The sequence below is a fragment of the Poromitra crassiceps genome (genome assembly GCF_964638095.1).
Source record: "Poromitra crassiceps genome assembly, chromosome: 5".
Taxonomy (NCBI): domain Eukaryota; kingdom Metazoa; phylum Chordata; class Actinopteri; order Beryciformes; family Melamphaidae; genus Poromitra; species Poromitra crassiceps.
Genome location: NC_139642.1, coordinates 17,615,862 through 17,630,861, shown reverse-complemented (window position 1 = coordinate 17,630,861; position 15,000 = coordinate 17,615,862).

Below are 15,000 nucleotides of genomic sequence, written 5' to 3'. Positions count from 1 at the left end.
TCAAAACAGGCTAGTTACTTTACTTATAATTAATGCACAACAGACAAAAACAATGTCTGTCTCTCTCTCTTGTCGGACATCCAAAACAAGACACAGAGTTTAAATAAGGCGTGGCCGATGATGTCACAAATAAATCACGGATGTTGTCACAGATGATGTCATCAGTGATCACTCACGGTGTCCCTCGAGCAATTGCATCAGTGATGTCGAGCATAGTAATGTCATCAGTGAGTGCAGTGATGCCACTTGGGCAACTGTGATGTCATCAGTGAGTGATGTCATCAGTCATCATGTTATTATAACGTCATCATGTAATAATGTTAGGATGTCATAATGTCCAACCAATGTTTGAGACACAGCATACAAAGTCGGTGTGGTACAGTGACAGATCTGAAGGAATGGCTGTTCAAGCAGGGTATCAGAAAACGCAGTTAGCCAATGCTGTCAGTGCAGGAGACCTGGACAAACTGAGGAGCCTGCTGCAGGAAGACCGCTTCAGAAGGCAGATCAATGAGCAGTGTTTTGCTCTGTATTGGTGGAGCACCCCTCTGGGGCTCGCAGCCTACCCAGGGTCATGCTGTCTGTGTGGACTACTTGATCACACAGGGAGCACAGGTAGACCTAGCTGATGACTACACGCCTCCAACAAACAATGGTGGCAATGCGTCTCACTTCTCTCTCGATGAGTTTTGTCTTTCGGTGATGAAAGAATTAAATATAGGAGCCAGTTGAGGTGGTTTGGGCATCTGGTAAGGATGCCAACTGGTCGCCTCCCTAGGGAGGTGTCCCAGGCAGGTCCAGCTTGGAGGAGACCACGGGGCAGACCGAGGGCTAGGTGGAGAGATGATATCTCCACGCTGGCCTGGGAACGGCCTCAGGATCCCCCAGTCACAGCTGGCTAAGGGAAAGGGAAGTGTGAGGTCCCCGGCTGGAACTGACTGCGGTGAAGCCAGCCTACTCACGCTGTTGCCTCGTCAAGCCAGCCGCTCCTACATTTCAAGGGCGCCCTTATTGCAGACCTTACGGTAAATACACCGCGCGTTGACCAACTTCAGGGTTTCAAAATAAAATGTCAGGTTTTTGAAAGGCAATAACAGAGATGTGTCGAATTGTCGATGATTTTACCAGCCAGCCAGTGTATTCTACACTGATTTTGAGTCATTAGGTCACATGACCTGGAAGGTATTCAGCCGTAAATGCTTATTTTTCGATAAAGAAAATAATATGAAATATATGGAGTATTAAACTCGAATAAAAATAGGTGTGTCCTAACCAGGCTGTGCAGTAATGCCATTCTACATTGATTTCGAGTCATTAGGTCATATGACCTGGGAGTTATTGAGCCGAAAAACCACATTTTTCCATAAAAAAATGAATTATGAAATTTGGGGAGTATTAAACTCCAATAAAAGAAGGTGTGTCCTAACCAGGCAGTGTAGTAATGTCATTCTACATTGACTTTGAGTCATTAGGTCATATGACCTGGGAGTTATTGAGCCGAAAAGCCACATTTTTCCATAAAAAAATGAATTATGAAATTTGGGGAGTATTAAACTCCAATAAAAAAAGGTGTGTCCTAACCAGGCAGTGTAGTAATGTCATTCTACATTGACTTTGAGTCATTAGCTCATATGACCTGGGAGTTATTGAGCCGAAAAGCCACATTTTTCAGAAAATGCATGTTTCCATAAAGAAATTAATCATGAAATATGGGGAGTATTACACTCCAATAAAAAAAGGTGTGTCCTAACCAGGCAGTCTAGTAATATGATTCTACATTGATTTTGAGTCATTCGGTCACATGACCTGGGAGTTATTGAGCCGAAAAGGCGAATTTTTCAGAAAATGCATGTTTCCATAAAGAAATTAATCATGAAATATGGGGAGTATTAAACTCCAATAAAAAAAGGTGTGTCCTAACCAGGCAGTCTAGTAATATGATTCTACATTGATTTTGAGTCATTCAGTCATATGACCTGGGAGTTATTGAGCCGAAAAGCCACATTTTTCCATAAAAAAATGAATTATGAAATTTGGGAAGTATTAAACTCCAATAAAAGAAGGTGTGTCCTAACCAGGCAGTGTAGTAATGTCATTCTACATTGACTTTGAGTCATTAGCTCATATGACCTGGGAGTTATTGAGCCGAAAAGCCACATTTTTCAGAAAATGCATGTTTCCATAAAGAAATTAATCATGAAATATGGGGAGTATTACACTCCAATAAAAAAAGGTGTGTCCTAACCAGGCAGTCTAGTAATATGATTCTACATTGACTTTGAGTCATTCGGTCATATGACCTGGGAGTTATTGAGCCGAAAAGCCACATTTTTCCATAAAAAAATGAATTATGAAATTTGGGGAGTACTCCAATAAAAGAAGGTGTGTCCTAACCAGGCAGTGTAGTAATGTCATTCTACATTGACTTTGAGTCATTAGGTCATATGACCTGGGAGTTATTGAGCCGAAAAGCCACATTTCTCCATAAAAAAATGAATTATGAAATTTGGGGAGTATTAAACTCCAATAAAAGAAGGTGTGTCCTAACCAGGCAATGTAGTAATGTCATTCTACATTGACTTTGAGTCATTAGGTCATATGACCTGGGAGTTATTGAGCCGAAAAGCCACATTTTTCCATAAAAAAATGAATTATGAAATTTGGGGAGTATTAAACTCCAATAAAAGAAGGTGTGTCCTAACCAGGCAGTGTAGTAATGTCATTCTACATTGACTTTGAGTCATTAGCTCATATGACCTGGGAGTTATTGAGCCGAAAAGCCACATTTTTCCATAAAAAAATGAATTATGAAATTTGGGGAGTATTAAACTCCAATAAAAGAAGGTGTGTCCTAACCAGGCAGTGTAGTAATGTCATTCTACATTGACTTTGAGTCATTAGCTCATATGACCTGGGAGTTATTGAGCCGAAAAGCCACATTTTTCAGAAAATGCATGTTTCCATAAAGAAATTAATCATGAAATATGGGGAGTATTACACTCCAATAAAAAAAGGTGTGTCCTAACCAGGCAGTCTAGTAATATGATTCTACATTGACTTTGAGTCATTCGGTCATATGACCTGGGAGTTATTGAGCCGAAAAGCCACATTTTTCCATAAAAAAATGAATTATGAAATTTGGGGAGTATTAAACTCCAATAAAAGAAGGTGTGTCCTAACCAGGCAGTGTAGTAATGTCATTCTACATTGACTTTGAGTCATTAGCTCATATGACCTGGGAGTTATTGAGCCGAAAAGCCACATTTTTCCATAAAAAAATGAATTATGAAATTTGGGGAGTATTAAACTCCAATAAAAAAAGGTGTGTCCTAACCAGGCAGTGTAGTAATGTCATTCTACATTGACTTTGAGTCATTAGCTCATATGACCTGGGAGTTATTGACCCGAAAAGCCACATTTTTCAGAAAATGCATGTTTCCATAAAGAAATTAATCATGAAATATGGGGAGTATTAAACTCCAATAAAAAAAGGTGTGTCCTAACCAGGCAGTCTAGTAATATGATTCTACATTGATTTTGAGTCATTCGGTCATATGACCTGGGAGTTATTGAGCCGAAAAGGCGAATTTTTCAGAAAATGCATGTTTCCATAAAGAAATTAATCATGAAATATGGGGAGTATTAAACTCCAATGAAAAAAGGTGTGTCCTAACCAGGCAGTGTAGTAATGTCATTCTACATTGACTTTGAGTCATTAGGTCATATGACCTGGGAGTTATTGAGCCGAAAAGCCACATTTTTCCATAAAAAAATGAATTATGAAATTTGGGGAGTATTAAACTCCAATAAAAGAAGGTGTGTCCTAACCAGGCAGTGTAGTAATGTCATTCTACATTGACTTTGAGTCATTAGCTCATATGACCTGGGAGTTATTGAGCCGAAAAGCCACATTTTTCCATAAAAAAATGAATTATGAAATTTGGGGAGTATTAAACTCCAATAAAAGAAGGTGTGTCCTAACCAGGCAGTGTAGTAATGTCATTCTACATTGACTTTGAGTCATTAGCTCATATGACCTGGGAGTTATTGAGCCGAAAAGCCACATTTTTCCATAAAAAAATGAATTATGAAATTTGGGGAGTATTAAACTCCAATAAAAGAAGGTGTGTCCTAACCAGGCAATGTAGAATGACATTACTACACTGCCTGGTTAGGACACACCTTCTTTTATTGGAGTTTAATACTCCCCAAATTTCATAATTCATTTTTTTATGGAAAAATGTGGCTTTTCGGCTCAATAACTCCCAGGTCATATGACCGAATGACTCAAAGTCAATGTAGAATCATATTACTAGACTGCCTGGTTAGGACACACCTTTTTTTATTGGAGTGTAATACTCCCCATATTTCATGATTAATTTCTTTATGGAAACATGCATTTTCTGAAAAATGTGGCTTTTCGGCTCAATAACTCCCAGGTCATATGAGCTAATGACTCAAAGTCAATGTAGAATGACATTACTACACTGCCTGGTTAGGACACACCTTCTTTTATTGGAGTTTAATACTCCCCAAATTTCATAATTCATTTTTTTATGGAAAAATGTGGCTTTTCGGCTCAATAACTCCCAGGTCATATGACCTAATGACTCGAAATCAATGTAGAATGGCATTACTGCACAGCCTGGTTAGGACACACCTTTTTTTATTGGAGTTTAATACTCCCCAAATTTCATAATTCATTTTTTTATGGAAAAATGTGGCTTTTCGGCTCAATAACTCCCAGGTCATATGACCTAATGACTCAAAGTCAATGTAGAATGACATTACTACACTGCCTGGTTAGGACACACCTTCTTTTATTGGAGTTTAATACTCCCCAAATTTCATAATTCATTTTTTTATGGAAAAATGTGGCTTTTCGGCTCAATAACTCCCAGGTCATATGACCTAATGACTCGAAATCAATGTAGAATGGCATTACTGCACAGCCTGGTTAGGACACACCTATTTTTATTGGAGTTTAATACTCCATATATTTCATATTATTTTCTTTATCGAAAAATAAGCATTTACGGCTGAATACCTTCCAGGTCATGTGACCTAATGACTCAAAATCAGTGTAGAATACACTGGCTGGCTGGTAAAATCATCGACAATTCGACACATCTCTGTTATTGCCTTTCAAAAACCTGACATTTTATTTTGAAACCCTGAAGTTGGTCAACGCGCGGTGTATTTACCGTAAGGTCTGCAATAAGGGCGCCCTTGAAATGTAGGAGCGGCTGGCTTGACGAGGCAACAGCGTGAGTAGGCTGGCTTCACCGCAGTTGGAAACTGCTACCTCCACAACCCGATCTGATGGATCGACGGATGGATGGAGGGACAACCTTCCATTTTCTACAGTGGCGTTCCACCAAAACCATGAAAATAAATAGTTTCCCTTTTGTTTTGTGAAAATATGTATTCACTATATAATGATGTACCATGGAGATGAAAGTAACCAAATCACTCAGAATCTCAACATACCTCCGAAACTTGTTTGACCTATACTTTGACTCATGAGCAACAATGTGTAGCAGCAACGTGTGAAGAAGGTTCTCCAAGACGAGCAGCACACTTGACATTGGGCCAGTTTCAACAGAGAAACAAAAAGACTACTTCATCAGCGGTCAGCAGGTCCATGCAGGGTTAAAGCTGGGTCTGTGGTTGCTGTGTGAAAGCAGCCTGGGTAAACAGACAGATCCAGGAAGGCTGGAGAGAGAAGGGAATACAGTATCCAGCCGAGAGAAGCTTCTCTGAATCATATGATCGCTCTGAATCACCGGCTGTGACCGCCAACACGGAGGGTTACATCATTACCGCCATGTGGAGAGGAGCCCCGGTGTCTGGAGGGTTGCTGGGTCGAATCCTGGAGGGGGGAACGGAAAGATCAGGGGAGGGAATACACTCTCACCTTCCCCCTGACAGCGAGTGGCACCTTGCCTTTGAGCAAGAGACAGTATAGTTCTTGAGTTATTGATTTGCAGATACAATATTACAAAAATAAAACAAGAGAGAAGAAATATCCCCCACATGATCAGACTCTTAAACAAGTAATCGTGCGTGTCATGCCTTTGTGTTCTGGTTTGTCACGTTGTATGCTGTTAGTCCATCTTAAATATGTCTGTCTATTTTTATATTTGTATTAAAATTTCTTATTTTTATTAACTATTGTTACATTTTTAGATGATCTTAAACTGTCCAACTTTGTAAAATGTAGTCTCAATTCAATGCCTTGTTGCCACATGTACATTGTTGCAACTTTTAGGCTAAAGAAATAAACGGTTTACTACTAGATGTATATTATACAACAACACAAATAGGGGTACGGTGGCGCAGTCGGTAGCGCTGTCGCCTCACAGCTAGAAGGTCCTGAGTTCGATTCTCGCCTGGGACGCTGTGGGCGCTGGAGTTGTGACCCCCCCCCCCCCCCCCCCCCCATATCCTCAGTGCCTACTGCCCAGGTGGGCTATCTCGTCGAAAGGGCCTTTCTGTGTGTGGAGTTTGCATGTTCTCCCCGTACCCCCCAGGGGGTTCCTCCGTACATAACCCCCCACTAAAAACATGCAGAAGATCGTCATCCGACCAGTGACGACAACATCTGAAGTTGGTCCCCGGGCGCTGGAAAGAAAAAGCGACCACTGCTCCTGGCCTGCCCCCTGGAGGAAAGGACAAGCCTGGATGGGTCAAATGCAGAGGACATATTTCACCGGCCACCGTCAGCGTGAGCAGTGGTGTATAAAGTACCGTACTCGAAAACTTGAGGAAAAGTAAAGATATCTTCCCAGAAAAAGACTTTGGTAAAAGTCAAAGTCAAAGTCACTCATTAGAATAGTACTTGAGTAAAAGTCTTAAAGTACTTGATGTTTTCTGTACTTAAGTATCAAAAGTAATTTTCTGATAGTAAATGTACTTAAGTATTGAAAGTAAAAAGTACAAGTAAATGCCGTTAAAAAAATCTAGCAAAAGACATGCCTAGGCTTGAGTGGAAGTCTATTTCTTCTTCTTGACTTTTATAGCCGCTGGCAAACAACCTTATGTTGCATTACAGCCACCAACTGGAATGGCGTGTGGATCGTGATTAACGTAACTTGCAAACTAGGAGCACTGATTTGACAAACCTGATTGCTTGCAGGCTACCCAATTTCTTCTGATTTTACTTTGTAACTAAGATGCTTGGGGGAAATGTAGTGGAGTAAAAGTATCCATTTTATTTGGGAAATGTAGTGGAGTAAAAGTGAAAGTTGACAGAAATATAAATACTCAAGTAAAGTACAGATACTCAGAAAAAATACTTAAGTACTGTACTTAAGTATTTATACTTTGTTACATTACACCACTGAGCGTGAGTGTGTGTTGTGGCCGCATGCATGTGTTGAAGTGTTCGTGTGACAATAAAGACGGGCTTGTCCGTCTGAAATGGTGTTTTAAATATGCACAGGTGGGACGGGGGGAAACTGAAGGCTTCTAAAAAAAATAAAAAAAAATAAAAAAAGAACCCAGGTAGCATTAACATTAAAGACAGCTGTAAATGCTGGCCAACAATCTACAGGCATGCATTTTAAAAATGTCTAAAAGAGAGAACAAAATTTAAAATCCTTCAAACAAGAAAACAACAAAAGAAGAAAAAGACCAATAAAGAAGAAAGAAATAAGTACAAAGATAACATATTCACACTGCTTTCAGACACTGTTATCACGCCTTATTGTCTACCACAAGCAGTGAGAGGTGTGGCGCCCCCTCCTGCCTCATCCCACATGATATAAAATGATCGTTCACTTCTCATTCACAGTGATGGATTATCTTTACAAACAGAATTATTGTTTTCTATGTCATTAAGGAATTGAATTGGAGATAATAAGCAGTTTGAGGGTTGGCAAGATTTATTTTAAAATATCCTGCATTGGTCCAGAAATGTAAATAGTTGGGTAATGGTATTGACATTTTTCTATCTCTACAAGCAATTGTTACTAATAATTTTTAACTCTATCTCTAGGCAGGTGGAATCAGACTTTGAGCGTTGTGTAACTCTCTCCAATACACTTCAAGCTCGATCTTCGAATATAAAGATGAACATCCTGCCTCGCATTATTCTTTTTTTTTAGTTCCATGCTACCTTTATCACCTCTTGCTGGTCACTGGGATAAATTACATAATCTGATCACAAAAATCATCTGGAATGATAGGTGCTGCGCAGCAATGGGTCGTGGCGGGCACTGACAGAGATGCTCACGTCAGGAGAGGGAGGATGGACATGACTTACCTGAGTTGCCAAACTTTGTAGGGAAGTTGTAGCTTCTGCTTATTTTTGTACTGGATTATTTAGGTCGGAACTTGTCACAGGTGATCGATAAGACCCACGGAGATGTCTTTCAAGCTTTATTGGAGTATCACAGGCTTGTGCTTGGCTGAGGAGCCAATGATGCGAAGCTACCATCTGTGGAATTATGACTGAACGCCTCTAAGTCAGAATCCCCAGTAACGATACCGTAGTGCCGCGGATCCTTGGTTGGCCCCAGATAGCTGGCTTCAGTCGGTGAGTAGAGCCGTTCGTGACAGGGCTGCAGGGGCAGAAGTAAGGCAGCAGGTTGTGTTCATAGGTGTCCCTTGGGGTGAAGAATTGGAAAGCCATCCCACACACAAAATCTGTACATCTAAGCATGCCCGTAACTACCATTGAGGACACCGAGGTCATGACCTCGGTATTTTCTTTATTCTATATTCTTTATTGTTCTCTATTTGCTTCCTCTCTGTGTGCTATAGAAGGAAAAGACATAACTCACCACAACGTAAATTTTTTGCATTGGGGCTAGACTTTGGGGACAGTTCTATTGAAGTGAATGGGTAAGTAAAGTAACTCCCCTGTAAGTGATGTTTGTGTAGATGGGCCATTGTATTTAATTGAGCAGTATTCTGCCATGTGACCTGTATGCAGAATAGATTATGCGGAGACATTTATTTTTTGTATCATTGTAAAGCAACAGCACAGTAAAGAGGATATTAATCTAACATGATGTCTGTAGTTCTTTATAGATCTAGCCTCTTAATTTTGCTCTCAAAGTGCACCAGATTGAAGCATTTTATTTTAAAATGGACAACATTTTCTAACCGGGGAGGTACAGCCCCCCTGGACCCCCAACGCCGTGCTAAAATGACCTCGGTTTCCCAAACCCTGCATGGCTACACCCATGCATCTAAGACCACTAAGGGATTGGTTTCTAGTCTTTATACTTGTATCACCAAGGCTGCAGAAGAACCGTTGTGTCTCAATGTCAGCTGGAGTAGGGATCTTTCTATTTCATCTAATATAATCAATTGGGATATGGCGTGGATTAATATCATTTTATCTTCCAGGAACCCCAATCACCAATTGATTCATTATAACTACGCCCATAGACTATACTGTACCCCTCGTAAGTTATTTCAGATGAAAATATCTTAAAGCCCTAACTACAATATGCCCCCTGGGAACCCCTGGAACCTTTATACACATGGTCTGGGAATGTTCGGCCGTTTCTTTATTTTGAAGAGAGGTTACCATGGAAGATGTTCGTAGTGCTGGGAGTCAGCTGTTCCTTGTTCTCCTGTGTTGTTTTGTTGTTGAATGAATTTACTGGGTTGAATTGATCCTTGAGGCAGGCTGTTGTTGGGCCTTACATCAGAAATGGTAGCTCAGAGATGGAAGGCTCCTCATACTTGGCCTTTTTTTTGAACAATGGGCTTCTTCTGCTGTGGACCTTGGCTGTCATGGAGATGTCGGTGGCCGTATGCATGGAGTGCAAGTAGAAAATATGACTGTGTGGGAATGCATTTGTTGAAGCTATGCGTGCGAACCATGGACAGGATAGCTATTAGTTGCGTTTGTTTTAGTTTGTTTTTTCCCCCCGCTATGTGGTGGAGACTGTCCACTTATTGATCCTGCCTGGTAACCTTTCTTTGTCCAGAAATATCGTCAGCAGCACTACACCTTTATGACTGAGGGAATGGAATGTGTCAGCCATCTTGGCTCCATAGGCCCTGCTTCATGGTGGTTGCTATGGTAACTGGTGATGTAATGGAGGACGTTGTTCCGGATTGACAGCCAACACTTCTGAACTGTAGAGAAGGAGCAGCAACATGTTGCCATGACTCACCTAAATGTTCACTTAAATAGTGGATTACAAAGCGTGACCAACTTCACCCTTATCTTCTTAAGAAGCTTCTTAGACCCCTCCCGTGCAGCCTTAAGAAGGGTCTAAGCTTAGACCCTCCCGTGCAGCCTTAAGAAGGGTCTAAGAAGCTTCTTAGCGCTAAGAAGCTTTTGGGAAACCCAGCCAATGTCATAAAAATAGGCTATCAAATAACATCATATGTCAGTGACATGCCACTGTTCCGACACCTCATTAGTCCGACCAATCAATGTTCCGACATCGCATTATTCCGACCACTTAAAGGATCATTTCGTTTTTTTTCCCCCAACCTGGACCCTATTTTCCCACACTGTATGTGTCTAAGGGACTCATCGTGACATCATTTTTTCAAATTGGTTGATTACTCCGAGATATCCTTGTTTACAGCTCGTCAAAAAACTACCAGTGTAACCCAGTCGGGCAATTGCGCACCGTCATTCTACGTTCGCTAAAAGTGCTTGTTTTGCCGCTGGGAGACTCAAACTGTCATTATAGTGTTTGGCAACATGGAAACGACTCTATACATGAATATTATTCTCTGGGGTTTACTGTCGGACAGAGAAAATGGGCGTGAACAGGCGAGGAGAGAGAGAGAGAGGAGCAGAATTTTCTCCAGCACAGCGCTGTTGATGAGAGAGTGAAAATCCTCCGTGTTGACACAGCGCGAGCTTCCCTGTATTGCTGGTTGCCCCTCTGCCTCTAATTCTAGTGTAGTTCTATGTGTGTCCGTCTTACTGCTGGAAGAGCCATTCTAACCAGTCTAGTTCTACGTCTGTTCATCTTACTGCTGGAAGAGCCATTCTAACCAGTCTAGTTCTACGTCTGTCCATCTTACTGCTGGGATCCCCAATTATCCTCCCAGCTCTCTGTCACTTTTTCCAGCACGGGGAATGTCTTCCTCTCTTTCACATAGGGTCATTGTAGTGGTCAGTGTGTGTGTGTGTGTGTGTGTGCGTGCATGTGTGTGTGTGTGTGTGTGTGTGTGTGTGTGTGTGTGCGCACGCACGCGCGTGCGTGAGTGCGAATGTGTGTTTGTGTGTGTGTGTGTGTCTCCATCCCTCCCTGAACCCTCGTGGCACTTAGGTACTAATTAACTCCCCTTCCATTGGCGATATAATAACTTTATACTTATACCTATCTTCTTCTTGTACACAATTGATGTATCTTTGTTTAAACTCATGTATCTCGTCATTCCCATGGAAACAGTAGCTTTTTTCTCTTTTTTTGGCGGGGGTGGGGGGCAACATGACATCACCATTAGCCGAGAAGGTGGTCACTAATTAAAGGGCGACCTGAGGGGGTTGGGAGGGGTTTTTCCATCATTATTAGCCTGTTAGCCCGCCGGGTCGTTACTATTATTAACCCAGGTGTTGTTTTCTCAATGACCCAATCCTCCGAGCGGAGCCATGGAGGGATGGAGGTCGCCCGGCCCGGCCCAGCCCGGGGGACACCGGCTATGGGACAGGGTGGTGTTCCCTTAGCAACAACAAGAATTCAATCTCTCTCAGTTCAACCAAGCCAAGAAGTGGATTTTCCTCACAGGTCAAGTTTTTTGAGGCATTTTTGGGATGAGGGGATTTGCAAATTCAACGTCAAATATTGAAATATTTCAGAAATTGTCAATCTTACCACATCTTTTAGTCTCAAATTAAGTCCTAAGAATCTATTTTCCTTTCCTTAAAACACATTTAAAAAATCATTTTAAATAAGATTTAAATTAAGACATTTTTAATCATCTCTGACAAGCAACAACTTATGTTGTTTTATGTTGGGGACTACGGATGGAAACTAGCCTCGTGCTAAATTCGGCATTTTTTACACTTGTATCATTTTATATGTTTCAACATCATTTCATTAATTATGCTTTGTCCCTCCCAAATAAACGAATAAAGTAAAGTAAAGTAAAGTAAAGTAAAGACTACATTTCATGTAAACTGCATGAAGTTGATCGCCTTTTTGTGTGTGTGCAAAATTCTGTAAGATATGAGATATGAGAAATAAATGTGCACAAAGTGTTTTTATTATCAATGAGTGAATGCTCTGTAGCCTACGAGTGAAAAATGAGCCCAGCCGCGTCTCTCTGCGTTCAGTGATGCTATGCCTGCAGACGCGTCTCTCTGCGTTCAGTGATGCTATGCCTCCAGACGCGTCTCTCTGCGTTCAGTGATGCTATGCCTGCAGACGTCTCTCTGTGTTCAGTGATGCTATGCCTCCAGACGTCTCTCTGTGTTCAGTGATGCTATGCCTGCAGACGTCTCTCTGTGTTCAGTGATGCTATGCCTCCAGACGTCTCTCTGTGTTCAGTGATGCTATGCCTGCAGACGTCTCTCTGTGTTCAGTGATGCTATGCCTGCAGACGTCTCTCTGTGTTCAGTGATGCTATGTCTGCAGACGTCTCTCTGTGTTCAGTGATGCTATGCCTGCAGACGCGTCTCTCTGCGTTCAGTGATGCTATGCCTCCAGACGCGTCTCTCTGCGTTCAGTGATGCTATGCCTCCAGACGCGTCTCTCTGCGTTCAGTGATGCTATGCCTCCAGACGCGTCTCTCTGCGTTCAGTGATGCTATGCCTGCAGACGTCTCTCTGCGTTCAGTGATGCTATGCCTGCAGACGTGTCTCTCTGCGTTCAGTGATGCTATGCCTGCAGACGCGTCTCTCTGTGTTCAGTGATGCTATGCCTGCAGACACGTCTCTCTGCGTTCAGTGATGCTATGCCTGCAGACACGTCTCTCTGTGTTCAGTGATGCTATGCCTGCAGACACGTCTCTCTGCGTTCAGTGATGCTATGCCTGCAGACACGTCTCTCTGTGTTCAGTGATGCTATGCCTGCAGACGTCTCTCTGCGTTCAGTGATGCTATGCCTGCAGACGTCTCTCTGCGTTCAGTGATGCTATGCCTGCAGACGCGTCTCTCTGCGTTCAGTGATGCTATGCCTCCAGACACGTCTCTCTGCGTTCAGTGATGCTATGCCTCCAGACACGTCTCTCTGCGTTCAGTGATGCTATGCCTGCAGACGCGTCTCTCTGCGTTCAGTGATGCTATGCCTCCAGACGCGTCTCTCTGCGTTCAGTGATGCTATGCCTGCAGACGCGGCTCCATCCATTTCGCAGAAAATGATCCGGATGTGATGTTTCTGCTCGTTCACGAGCCTGCCTCTCAGTGGCTTCAGTGAAAAAATTCACCGACAAAGAAGAAGGCTAACACAGGCTAACGTTACGTTAGCTATAATGCCGTCGATGAACATCAGCAAACAACCAACAACACAGAGTCCAGTAAAAAGTCCACACAGAAAAAGATTGATCTGGTGAAGCCTGTATGGCCAAACAGCAGCAATGTGACCGACGTTGGTGGGAAACCCGAGTCGGGGCTGTGTTTTCGGTTTCATGGAGGGACCTTATGTTGGCTTGTTGTATTGGTTGCTGTGATTATGTGGTTTTGGGGCTGGCCAGATAACGTTAGCTTGCTTGCTAACGCAGCTATTAGTTAATGGAGTTACCACCCAGAAGCTCTGCTAATAACGTTACCGCTTTGTGTGGATAATGTAACAGTCGCAAATATGCTTAACATTACTACCATTTTGTTTATGGAACATTGTTTGGCAGTAACAGATGAAGTCCCTATTCACTTGGTCATGTCCAGGTCACCTCAGCCCAAGGGGAAGCAGGCAGTTAGCTCCTTAATAACCAGCCTCTGGTCAAAGTCATATCTGACTAGTTTTCAATGTATTTCTCCCCACAAAAGTTAGGCTTTTTCTGACATGGGAGCAAGCAAGCAGCGCAGCAGTAAGCGTCCCTCCTGATGCACTGGACCTGGCTGCCTGCAGCTGAAGCGCGTTGGCCAAACAATTCAAGCCCTTTTTGCAGCACTTGAGGAAACCGTGAGTTTGCTCGTTGATATAAGCGATTGCCCGAACGATTCATTAATTAATAAACTAGTGAACGTGAAGTGAGTCACGAAGAGCCACACCCGCCCACTCAGACGGATAAGGACCTGCCACTGTTTAACCTGAGCTGCGATTGCGTGGAAGCGGATCTTATACCGGCGGTCGAGGTAGATAAGATACGGACTCGCGGGAGTGTGCGTAGGCCGGCTAATTGTTGTTTAACTCATTGAGTGCCAGCCACTTTTGGAAAATGGATGCTCCCAGTGCCAGCCCTTTCAGAGCATTTTCAGTGATTTCTCGAGGCCCACAGAATATTGTGTGATATTTCTATGTAAACACCGAACACGCCCAAAGAACGATGAGACTATCTTGTATCATCAGCAAAAAAAAGTTTATTGATATCATTTTCCGTTCTTTAGTTATCAGCCGGAGAAGATAGGTTGATTTCAGCAAAAACAGACATTTCAAATTAGAAGCTGAGATAATGAGCCTTTTGTGAAATTAAGCATTTCAAGCACATCACTGACTCTGAAGCTAATATTTTCTGATGTAGTGACACCTCAAAAATAATTTCCTTCAATAAAAGAGCGAAAACAAAGGAATTTTGATGGCAAAATAATATTTTTAGCTGCAACCAGCAGCGATGGCCTTCTTGCTGGTCTTGATTTACTGCTGGTGGGCATCAGATATTCTAGCTTGTGTTTTGCCAATCTGTCCATCGAGCCTGCTGTCTGGGTCGGTACGTGTTGTATGGTGCCCTGCGTGCCCCACCCCCCTCAACTGCAAACTCCTCCGTGGGAGTGTCTCTGGTGGCTCTCTGCTGCACGTTTGCTCTGCACGTTTCAAAGTGCGCTACACCCAGCTCTATTTTCACATCGTTCCGCCGTTTTTGTTCGCCGGCTCCCAGCGCTTCCAGCTGAGAATGATTTGGCTTTTCAGAAAGACG